The following is an 11,932-nucleotide window of genomic DNA, read 5'->3' as shown; positions in this document are numbered from 1 at the left end:
TGCCTCTTAGCCCTGCCCCTTCCCAAAGGGCAAAGGGCAGCACAGCCAAGGAAAGCTATCTGCTATCAGCCCCATTTATCCCAGTCTGTTTACTCTGGGTCTGCAATTAACAGAGCCTCCTTCCCAGATCAATTAATAGTGGGGGGCCCAAAGAGGGCCCCAGGAGCCCCGACAGGCCAGGTTACTCATTGATAAACAATGGGGAATTGATGGAGGCTACTCCCTAATCCTCTTCCCAGGTGTCCCACCAGCCACCCTTTCCTGACTCTCAAAGAGGCAAACAGGTGCCAAGCAGTTCTTAGTTCAGAAAGGCTGACATGGGATGGCCCCAGGTGTGCAGGTCTGTGTGGTTGCAGGTGGGGTCCTGGACCTGCCTTCATCTGGGCAGCTCCTGGGATCAGGCTGAAAAGACTGTGCAGCCTAGTGGTGAAGATCATGGGCCCTAGGAAGGGGCCAGACCCAGGTTCACAGACCCATCCCTTCCCACTTAGCAGCTGTGTGACCTTGTTAACCACTCTAAGCCTTAGTCTTCCCTTCTGTAAAATAAAGATGATGGTAGGACAGACCTCCATCAAGGGCTGCTGTGAGACTGGAATGCGTTAACATACATGACATAGGAGGCATGGCGGTCATTGGCCTTAGCTTTGCGCTCCTTCGGGGGGCCTGAGGCCCTCTTCTCAGCCTCCCCAGCCTCCAGACTCCTTCTGCTTGCCCACCCGGTACCCTTAGCTACCTGCAGGCACTTGGAGGTCCTGTTTCCTTACGTGCCTGTGGAAAGGCCCCACAGGTCCCTGGTTGTCCAGTACAGTAGCCACCAGCCACGTGTGGCTATTGAAATTTAAATTAACTAAAATTGATATTACTCAGCATTAGAAAGGGATGTACCACTGAGACACGCTACAACGTGGGCAGGCCTCAAAAACATTCTGTTAAGTGAAAGAAGCCAGGCTCAAAAGTTCACATATGATGTGACTGCATTTATATGAAATGTCCAGAAGAGGCAAATCCATAGAGACAAAGAGTAGCCTGGTGGTTTCCAGGGACTGGGGGAAGGGAGAATGGGGAGAAACTGTTCAATGTGTACAGTTTCCTTTTGGGGGAATAAAAATGTTTTGGAACTAGATAGAAGTGGTGGTTGCACAACATTGTGAATGCACTAAATGCCACTGAACGGTTTGCTTTAAAATAGTTAATTTTATGTTATGTGAATTTCATCTCACTAAAAAAATAATAATCTAATTAAATTAAAAATTTGGTTCCTCAGTAGCACTGGCCACATTTCAAGGGCTCAGCAGTCACATGTGGCTAACGGCTACTGAATAGATATAGAACATTTCTATCACTGCAGAGTTTTATTCAACAACCTTGACCTTCAGGTCATCAAATAATAGTGATAAAACCTCTTCACATTCGTGATCTCATCTGACCCTCTCAATAGGAAGGCCTTATTGTTTTCCTCTAAGAGATGGGGAAATTGGGACCCAGAGAGGGTAAGTGCAACCCCAAGTTTGCACAGGAAGTGGCAGGCCTGGGGCTTGCACTGGGGTCTTTAGGAATCAAGTCCAGGCTCCTTTCTGCCCCCATCAGAGACAAGCTTGGGCCCGGGAAGTAACAACCAAATGCTCTGTCTGGCTGCCCTGCCCACATATCTGACTCTTGGTTTCCTCTTACATCTGCTTTCTCCTAAAGGGGCCCTGGCACCAGTTTAAAGCGGGAAAGGGTGTGAAAGTGTGCGGTCTGGGAGTTGAAGGGTGCTCGGTTCTTGCTTGTTTGCAAAAACTGTAGAGAAGAGGACTTATTGCCAAGTGATTTGGAATTTTCACAAAAATTCCAGGAAGCCCGAGGCTGGGTAATATGAGTGGAGGGGAAAGAATGCACCTTTCCCTGACCCCGAGTGGCCTGGCCACAGAAGTAGGTCAAGAGGGCACAGATCTCTGTTTTAGCCGACCCTGAGCTGTCTGCAGAGACCTCCAGGGTGGGCTGGGGAGGGGCACATCTCAGGCTAAAAAGGCCTACATGTTTTCCTGACTTTGGCACAATCCAGACTCATGGGGCAGCAGAAAAGCATGGAATCTGGGGAGAGACAGAGGCTTGTTCAATGCCAGCTCCATCACTTACTCCCTAGGTGACCTTGAGTAAACTACTTAACCTCGCTGAGCCTCAGTTTCCTCATCTGCAAAGTGGGGTCTGATTGTGCATTCTTTCCTCAGTTGCTGTAAGGATGAAACAATATAACAGATATGGCTCCCAAACACCCTATAAAGATGACTTATTCCCATCAGGACCCCAGCAGTTCTCAGCTACATAAGGATCTCTCCTTAAGCACAAGGCCTTGAGATGTCTTAAGACTCAAGTCCTCATTAATAATAATGCTAATAATAGCACCATGACAGACTGACTGAAGGGTAATTATGAAATCCCAGATGGAAAGACGGGCTGGCTGCTCTGCCTGGACTCAGAATGCGTGCGGTGGGGTCAGAGCCATCTGGAAGAGTCCCAGCTATGTGACCCTGGGCAAGTTCCTCAGTCACCTCTAATTTCTCATCTGTAAATGGGGATGATAATAGCATCTACCTCTCAGCATTGTGGAGAGGTTTAAATGAGATAATAAAGCACTTAGCACAGTGCCTGGATACACAAATATCTTCTCACACCACTGTTAATCAGAGCCTTGGACTGAGTGCTGGGTGAAGCGAGATAGACCTATGAACTCAACTAACCACAACCCCAAGCAGAGGAGCTTCCAGGAGGGAGAGAGTTCTCATTTCAGCCTCAAGGAGGCCCATGAGTCTTGGAGAGTGGCTGTGATTGGCAGGGAAGGGCGGAAGAGGGGAGCAGGCACATCACCCTCGGTGAGGCCAGCATTTCTCACCCTGGTCCCCAGACCACTGCATCGAAACCACCTGGGAGTGACATGTGTTGAACTGGAGTCTGCAGGCAGCCCAGCAATCTGAATGTGTCTTTTAATCGGCTTCCACAGCAATTGTTTCACACTGCTGATTTGAGCACCTCTCCCCTCCCCTGGCTGTGGGGTGTGCCCTGTGACCGCCCACGTCAGCCAGACTAGTCCAGGTAGGCCCAGGAGGCCAGGGACAATTCACAGCCACAGGCAGTGAACCCCAAACCTCATCTGCTCATCATACCTCTAACAACTAAACAAAAACAAAAAACCATGAGGTATACGCAGGGGTGAGGAGTAACAACTGGCACAGTGCAGCCACTGACCAATTTCGGCAGCTATCCAATGGATCAGGATAGACACCAACGAATGAGAACAGAGATCTGACCAATCAGAGCACCCAGAACAACTCAATAGGGCCCAGTAAGCTACATGAAGCCCCGGAACGACCTCACACTGGTCAGAGGACACTGCAGAGTACAAGAATGCTCGCGGGTAGGGCTCTGGGCCCTGGCCCATCCTAACCACACTTGCTCCCCACCATCTGTTTTCTCTGCTGAGTTCCCACAAGCCACATCATTTGAAAACAGGATCATCTTACTTTAAAAACACCAGTGGTGAAAAGCATTGATCTATGAGTGCTTTCAACAGGAGCTCTATCAGCCATTGGGGCAGGGTAATTCTTGGCCATGCAGGACTAGGCTGGACATGGAAGGAAGTTAGCATCCCTGGCCCCTGCCCCCTTGATGCCAGTGGCAGCCCAGTCTTCCTGATGACCAAACCCAGCTGTGAAGCACTTCTAACTCAACTCTTCTCGTTTTATGGGCAGAGAAGCTGAGACTCAAGAAGTCAAGCAACTTGCCCAAGACCACGGCACAAGCACGCAGGGCAAGTGGGGAATCAGACAGCCAAAAACAGTGAGCTGAGAGGTGGCCGGTTGGTTCAGGTGGTTAGAGCGCAGGCTCATAACACTGAGGTTTCCAGTTTGATTCCCACATGGGCCAGCGAGCTGCGTCCTCCACAACTATATAGATTGAAGACAACTGCTTGACTTGGAGCTGATAGGTTCTGGAAAAACACACTGTTCCCCAATAAAGTTTAAATAAAAAATATATAGTGAGCTGAGCTCAGGTCTCACACCAACCTAACCAGGGCCTTGGTTTCCCAGAAATGGGCAGGAGGCAAGTAGGGGCCCCTTTTCAGAGGTCCTCTTGTGGGGACCCACACCTTAAACCGCCAGCTGGAAGAGCTAGGACCAGGTAAACCCTACTGTGGCCTGAACCCTCAGCATGGATCACAGAAGAGCCATTCTGGGGCGAGGCAAAAAGGCTGTGACCACCGTTGTGGTCCTCAGGGCAAGAGCCCAGCAGTTCCCAGGCCGATACCCCAACTCCCTCCTAACAGAGGACAATTGGTCCTTTGGTTTGGGTAGGGGAGAGTAGACTCACTGGATACAGCCCTTCCCGGCCCCTCCCTACCCGCACCCTCTCCTTAATGAGGCCATTGTTTGCCCAGGGTCCCCCCAACAGCTGTTCCCCCACCCTTACCACTCCTGCCCTGGGTTTCCCCTCCAGAGTCCTGCCCTCCAGGACCTCCTGAGGGTTTCCTGACTTCCTCCCCTGGGGCCTCTCTGACCTACCCTTACCCTTCATAGGTCACTCACTTCCCTCTCACAGCCTCCGTTTTTTAAATTAATCAAAAATACATGGACTTCTACTCGGCATGACAGAAGGAGAATGCGTAATTCCAGCCAAAAGCAAAGAAATCTGCTGTTTTATTTACGGACAAATGAACTATTCTGTGTTGATTTAGGGGAACAGGGAAAATAGTTTATGAACCTTTAGTAGCGCCTTCACAGATCCTGGGTGGTTAGGAACCACCAGAATCAAGGATAGCTTTCAGCTGAAACATTCAATAAATCTGGGGTCCCTAGGGGCCCATACAGCCACAGCCCAGGGTGAGCATGGGGGCTGTGCACTGGCTGCCTACTGTGATAGCACAAAATTCTTTGAACACTTATGAGTACACTGTAGCAGTTTTAAGCATCTTCAGGTACTTCTCATTTAACCTTACCCACAAATCTGTAAAAGAAAGTCTCTGTTTTGCAGATGGGGAAACTGAGACAGGGAGCCCTGCGTCCTCTGAGTTCCCACAGCCTGTACGTGGTAGAGGCAAAAGCCTAATATCAGGCACCTTTGTCTCTGTTCAGTGCTCATTGTTTCCACAAAGAGGCTTTGGAGCACCTCTCCACCCGCCAACTAGGAAGCCACTCTAGTTGTGATTATAAACTATTTGTGTATTTGTTCATCAGCTGGCTAGCCCTCTAGACCTTGAGCTCCCTGAGGGCAGTGGCCCAGGCAACTAGGGTCGCGAACCTGCGGCAGCCTCAGTTACTTGAGTCCCATGGAAATATCAGCTCTGAACTATGGCCGTCCACCCCTGCAAGGCAGTTTGGGTGAATGTTTAACAAGCTGGAACTCCCCAGCCGCCACTTCTCACATGCAGGCAGAAATCCACAAGCCACAGAGGGAAGTCCTGTGTTCACGTCCCAGCTCAGCTTCTTGGCTGTGTGACTCTGGGCAAGTTACTGAACCTCCCTGGGCCTGTTTTCTCATATTAAATGGGGATAATAATGCCTTTCTCACAGTGCTATTGGTAATGAAACAAGATGATGTATGAGAAAGCACAGAGCATGATACCAGGCATCTAAGATGCCCTAAACGAGTGTTCAAAAGATGAAGGGGAAGGAGGAAGGGAGGGAGTCAACATGAGCTTAGAGGGGCATGTCCATCACCCCCAGCCTCTCAGCAAGTATGGCATTCCACTCAACTTACTCTATCCAGTCCCCACCAGCTCTCCCCACAGTCACCCTACAACCCTCCCAATCTTCCCTGGGCCTCCCAAGAATGCCACCAGAGCCTGAAAAAAAAAGAAAGGAAGCTGGCTTCAACCTGAGCCCATCTGGCTCCAAAGACTCCTTTCTTCTGCTACTTCCTTCCACCAAGTATTCATCCATCCATTTAGCCATTCATTCATGCAACATTTATTGAACACCTACTATGTGACCGACAGTGTACTAGGAGCAAGAGAAACCGAGATGAACATGAACAGGAGCTTTGCTCTTGTGGAATTCAGTCTACTGGGAAGCCAGGAATTAGAATATAAGCCTAGTGATATGCTGAGCAGTCTGATGAGGGCTGCAAAGGGAGGTTCAGGGTTCTATGAGTGAGCCCAGAAAGGAGGCCTGGCCCACCTGGAGCCTCAGTAAGAACTTGATGCTAATGAGGGTCTCGAGCTGAAGGGTGAAGTTATCAGGTTAGCAGTTTGACATGATCACTTTGCTCCTACAGAGTGGAAAACAGTGAGAGCAGAGGGCTGTCCAGAGCAGTGAGGAAGGACAGCAGCGAGGAAGGCGTGCACAGGTGGGTTTAAAAGAAATTTAGGATCAAGGAGCCACAGAATGTGGTGACAGTCTCTAAAGACCATCGTTCAATAGTATAACTATTATATAAATAGCTCTTCTTGTGTGTACCGTTCTATGCAATTTTTATTAATAAATGAACTCTGATGTTCTCAGTAATCCTATAAGGAATTATTGTTATTATCCTTATTTTACAGATGAGAAAACTGAAGCACAGAGAGGTTAAATAACTTGTCCAAGGTCAAGCAGCATTGCTGAAATTAGAATCTAGTCTCGCTCTAGGGTACATGCTCTCAACCAAAACATTGGACTGCCTCTCTCATGTGCTTCTAGCAAGGGTTGCCCACTAGCCACAGCCTTGGGCTCCCAGGTGTGCTGGGGACCCAGGAAGAAGAGGAAGCCATTACTCAGCCCTGTCCAGAGAATACCGGCAGAGCCCCCTCCTCCATCGCACTTCCTTTTGCGCTTCAGGCAGGCAGTCTTAGAGCTAGAACAAACCCCAGGTCCAATAAAAGTCAGCCTCTGCTTTTGTTCCCGAGTCACGTGAGCTCCAGTGTCCAAGCTCATAGAAGGGAGGACTGAGGCTTGCCTTCCTGGCCACTTGATTTGGTGACAGTGAGTCCCACTCTAGCCTCTCTACAACCAGGCCCCCACTGCTTCCAGGACATCCAGCGTTCCTGGCCTTCCTGAACTGCCGCCCAGAGCACAGCACACAGGGGGCCTCTGGGACAGATGTTGACTTCACCATCAACAAAGCTAAAATGCTGGAAAGTAAAACAGTGTGTAGGTGTGGCAGGAAGAGCACTGAACTGGGAGTCAGGAAGCCAGATTGTAGTTTCCTCTTACAGAAAATAGTGGGGGATGGGGGGACCCTGGGGGACAATAGCAATGGGTCCTTGCCTGCACTGATAGCTGTCAATTACACAGACCACTCACCCTGGGCTTTTGCTGAGTGCTCAGCAGCAGCCGCTGTGAAGACAGGTGTCACGGTGGGGGAACGCTGAGATGGTAAAAGGCAGATAACTCCAGGAGACTGAAATGAGGACAACCTCACCACTTTGGGCATGCCAGCTAGAAGGACCTCCTCACAGAAGGGGACAGATGTCCCACCTCAGGCCAAGGACAAAGTCAACTTCACCTCCATCATCATCCCAACCCCCCTCCTTCCTTTTCATGATCTCATTTGATCCTCAAGATAGCCTCATGGAGAATGGAGGGCACAGGTAGTGCTCCCCATTTCGCAGATAAGGAGACTGAGACTGAGGGTGTGGCGGAGGGGCTTGCTATTAAACGGAAAGCACAACTCAGATCTTCTGAATCCAAGCTTGGTGCATGCCCACTGCCAGGCACTGTCCTCCCAGGGGCCTTGTGAGGAGGCATGAATGGGGCAGGCCTCCTGGCTCTGCAACACCCCTGATCACAGACATCCTGCACTTTGCTAGGTGCTTCTCTCATCCCTTATTTCAGTAAGTTTTCACTACCACCCAGTAAATAAATGGGATTAACCCCACATTACAGATGAAGAAAGTAAGATTCAGAGTCCAACAGAAATCTGTCCAAGGATGCACAGCTAAGAAGTGGTCAGAATTCACCCCCGGGCAGCCTGACTCAAAGCCCAGACACTTCCTGCTGCACTCCATTGCCTTCGAGTGTCCACGTTCCCCAGGCGGGCAGGTACCCAGACTCTTTCCCACGTATGCCTGGCCCATAGCAGTCTCAGGTTAAATGTGGGTCCATGGAATCATTATTCCCAAGACTAATGCCTTAAAAGGAACAAAGAAGCCTATTTCATACAGATTTCATACAGATAGAAATTACAATCCAACCAGAACATATAATAATCATGAAATGTCATGCTCCTAACAACATAACTTCAAAGGATATAAAGCAAAACTGATTCAAAGGAGGAGGGAAAAGGAAAAATTAATAAACCCACAATCCAAGTAGATTTAATACACCTCTGTAAGAAATGAACAGTACAACTAAACCAGGGACTCTTAAACTTTTTGGTCTCAGAACATCCTTACATTCTTAAAAACTATTGAGTTTTTTAGATTAAAGAGCTTTTATTTATATGGGTTTACACCTATCAATATTTTTACCATGTTTAATATTAAAACTAAGGAAAATTTTCATTCATATTTATTAATTCTTTTAAAATGAATTAATTTTACTTAATTCATTTAAGTAAAAGTCATTTAAGTAACATATAATAGGTTATTATTGTTATATGTTAACATAAATTTTTGTGAAAATATGATTATATTTACAAAATAGAAAAAACTTACAAAACAAAGAGTGGCATTGTTTTATATTTTTGCAAATCTCTTTCATGTCTGACTTAACAGAAGACAAATTCTCATATCTCCTTCTACATTCAATGCGTTGTTACATGTTGTTTCGGTTGAAGTATATAAAGAACATTGGGTGTCACACAGAAATGTAGTTGGAAGAGAGAGTATTTTAATAGCCTTTTCAGATAGTGTGGATAGTCTTCTTTGATACTACCAAAAAATTGACATGTGGCAGTTCCTTACATGTTAGTTATAATGTAGAATCTGAAACTATATCAATAAACTTTTCTAACCAGTTACCTTAAAACCCACTGGGCTATCTTGTACTTTGAGTGGCTCTTTGAATTATGTATAATTTTGACCTTGTAAACTCCCTGAAAGGGACTTAAGGACCCTCGGGAGAGACCTGACCACACTTGGAGAACCACTGAGGTAGACAATAAAAAAAAGAGAAAAATGTAGAATTTGATAACATAATTAACAAGTTTGATCTATGAGATATGCAGGCCTTTGCTCACAACAAGCCACAAATAAACGTTATTTTACACAAATGGTCCCCTCCATCAGCTGGGAGAAATGTATGCCTGGACAGACTGCAGACGCTCCAAAATGGACAGATGCCCAGCATGCCAGGTGTTCCACCAGCTGCCTGGGCCCTGGAACAGCCTCATCAGGAAGAAGCACCACATTAGAGTACAGCCTCCTCCCTTCTCGGGCTGCAGAACCAGGGTAACCAAATGGCCTGGCTTCAGAGGGAGAGCTTCCCTGAATGACTGCCCCAGGGTACAGCCCCCACCTGGGCACCATTTCTGTGAAGGGCTTCCCTCTTCCATCTCATCATGACTTCCATGTCAGGGAGCCTCAAGGGGTCCCCAAGGCAGAGTTGCCAGGTTAAGACTGCCCATCCTCCTCTTCCAGGAGGCTTCCACCCTGGCCCCTCTGCCCCTTAGAGCCCCTGGAGCTGCCAGGTACAGACTCACCCTGCTCTCGGACCATATGCAGTTCTTACATAACCAGCAGCAGGAACAATGCCTCTCTCTGTCCAGGCCAGGCACTGGAACTCCAAGAACAGCACAGGAGACCAGCTGCCCAGCAAACCAGCACCTAGTACAACCACTGGGGAGCTCCAACACCACCCCTATCGCCAGTGCTCAAGGCCACACCTCCCCTGGAGTGCAGAGGCCCTGCCAAGCCTGGAGGGGGGCCGAGGGGTGAGCTGGAGTGCAGAGGGCAGAATTGCTGCTATTGCTGCTCAGAGTCCCAAGCCAGAGCCAGAATCAAGGTATCCAAAGGAGCTTTCAGAACACACACCACATTTTTACCCTAAAGTCACAGATCCCTTGGAGTTCTAACATTCCTAGGTGCCTAGTTATGTGCTGACACTGCGCAGAAGGCTTTCTTTCCATGCATTATTTTGTTTGCTACTCACGATAACTGCTGAGGAGGTTCGAGTTTACAAACAAGGAAATGGAGGGTCAGAATGACTAAGTACTTGCCCAAGGTCACTCAGTGAGTATGCACTTGTATTTGAACCTGGTTCTTTCTGTCTGCAGAGTCCAGGCTCTTAACACCATTACTACATGATGCTGCCTGACACTGCGGGGACCGATCCTTCGCTTCCTGAGTGGTCATCAGCAGAACCTCTTCATGCTAGGGGTTGGAAGAGGAAAAAGGGGAAGGAAAGGCCCTCAACTTGTTCTGCCTGGACCCAACTGGGTCATCCGGGACATCAAAAGATATTCCGTCCCACCCCCAGGTTCTGTCTGCTGAATTTTCTTCTGCCTCCTCGGCCTTGTATCTTCTTCTCACAACTATAGATGAGATGAAGCAGGACCTACGTCTTTTGCATTTCTGTATCCCCACCTATGTGTGTAGGTGCTGCATGTGGTGACTATTAAGAGGGTTGGTCCTTTGCCTCGTGTCACTACCACTACAAGAACAGGTCCATGGGAAGCCAGGAGCCTTGGAAACATTCATGATACTTTGGGAGGCAGGTGGTGAGGGCAGGAGTGGAGGGTGGCAAGTGCCCCAGCACTCCTGCCCCAGAGCACTGAAGCCCTCCTACAAGACAACTCGTCAGCCCAGCGTAGGTACCCTCCCCAACAAAGGCTGCGAGGTCAAGTGTCAATCTAGGCTCTCAGGAAGGAGTCACCCAACCCCGAAGACTCTAGGCCAAATCTCCTCCCACAGGAGAGCCAATGGAAGGCAGGGCCCAAACAGAAGGAAGGGACCCCAAATATGGAGCTCCTGCAGTTGCCTCCTTCCTGATGCCTCCCTGGATAGCCTCCTCAATTTCTTCCTCTTCTCCGCTACCGGAGGAGGCCCACTCTCCTCCCACTGCATTTCCTACCCCAGGTTGGACTTCATCGTAGCACAGAGTAGTTAAGCCCTGGCTTTTGGAACCTAACACCTGGATTCGAATCCTGGCTGCTTCACCTATTAGCTATGTGACCAAGGGCCAGTTACTTCACCTGTCTGAACCTCTGATAGCCATTAAGCCTGCAGACTCAGAACCCTGACCTCCCGGTTGTGTCTGGGCTCTGACTCTAGAACCAGACTACCTGGGTTCAAGCTCTGGCACCAAAGCTTACTTAACCGTTCTTAACCCCTTTCAGTACCTGTATCTGTAAAGTGGGGGCTATTAAGAGTACCTACCCACATTATAGCATTACTGTGTGAATCAAACGACGTAATTTATGCAATATGCTTAGAACAGACTTGGCACACAGCACTCAATACGTATTAGCTATCATTAGAAATAGCAGTTGATACGGTTGTACACTGCTCTGCAGTGTCTCTGGCACTTAGGAAGAACTCACTAAACGCTAGTTATGGTTATCTTCGCCCCCACGAGGTTATGATATCCCTGGAGGTGGGTTTGGGGTCACATCTATCTCTGACTCCCCAGCAGCCAGTACAGTGCCCAGCCAGCATGGTGCCCAGCATCGAGGAGAAGCTCAAAAGATGCATGAGGACTGAGGAGTGAAGAACTGCCCGCCTGAACCAGGAGGGTGTGGGCAACCAGGAACCTCCTGCCAGGAGAAGGGAGAATCGAGGTGTCAGGAAAGAGAAAACAGAGTGGAGGGGGAAAGGCGGAGACGGAAAGATAGGCAAGCGAAGTGAGTGAGAAAAGGAACAGAGGAGGCTGTGGCGAAGAGAGATAAGGAGGAAGGATGGAGAAGGCGAGGGTCGAGAAAAATGCCGAGAGGCGAGGGAGCCCCGGGGAGAAGCGCAAGGCAAGACCGGGACTGTGGCAGGGGAGCCGGTGATCAGAAGAGGGGCGCACGAGCGGGCGCTGGGCAGGAGGAGCGGGAGCCG

This window comes from Hipposideros armiger, unplaced genomic scaffold, assembly GCF_001890085.2.
Source record: "Hipposideros armiger isolate ML-2016 unplaced genomic scaffold, ASM189008v1 scaffold_28, whole genome shotgun sequence".
Taxonomy (NCBI): domain Eukaryota; kingdom Metazoa; phylum Chordata; class Mammalia; order Chiroptera; family Hipposideridae; genus Hipposideros; species Hipposideros armiger.
The sequence above is the reverse complement of the archived record's forward strand: the minus strand, read 5'-3'. Positions refer to the sequence as shown.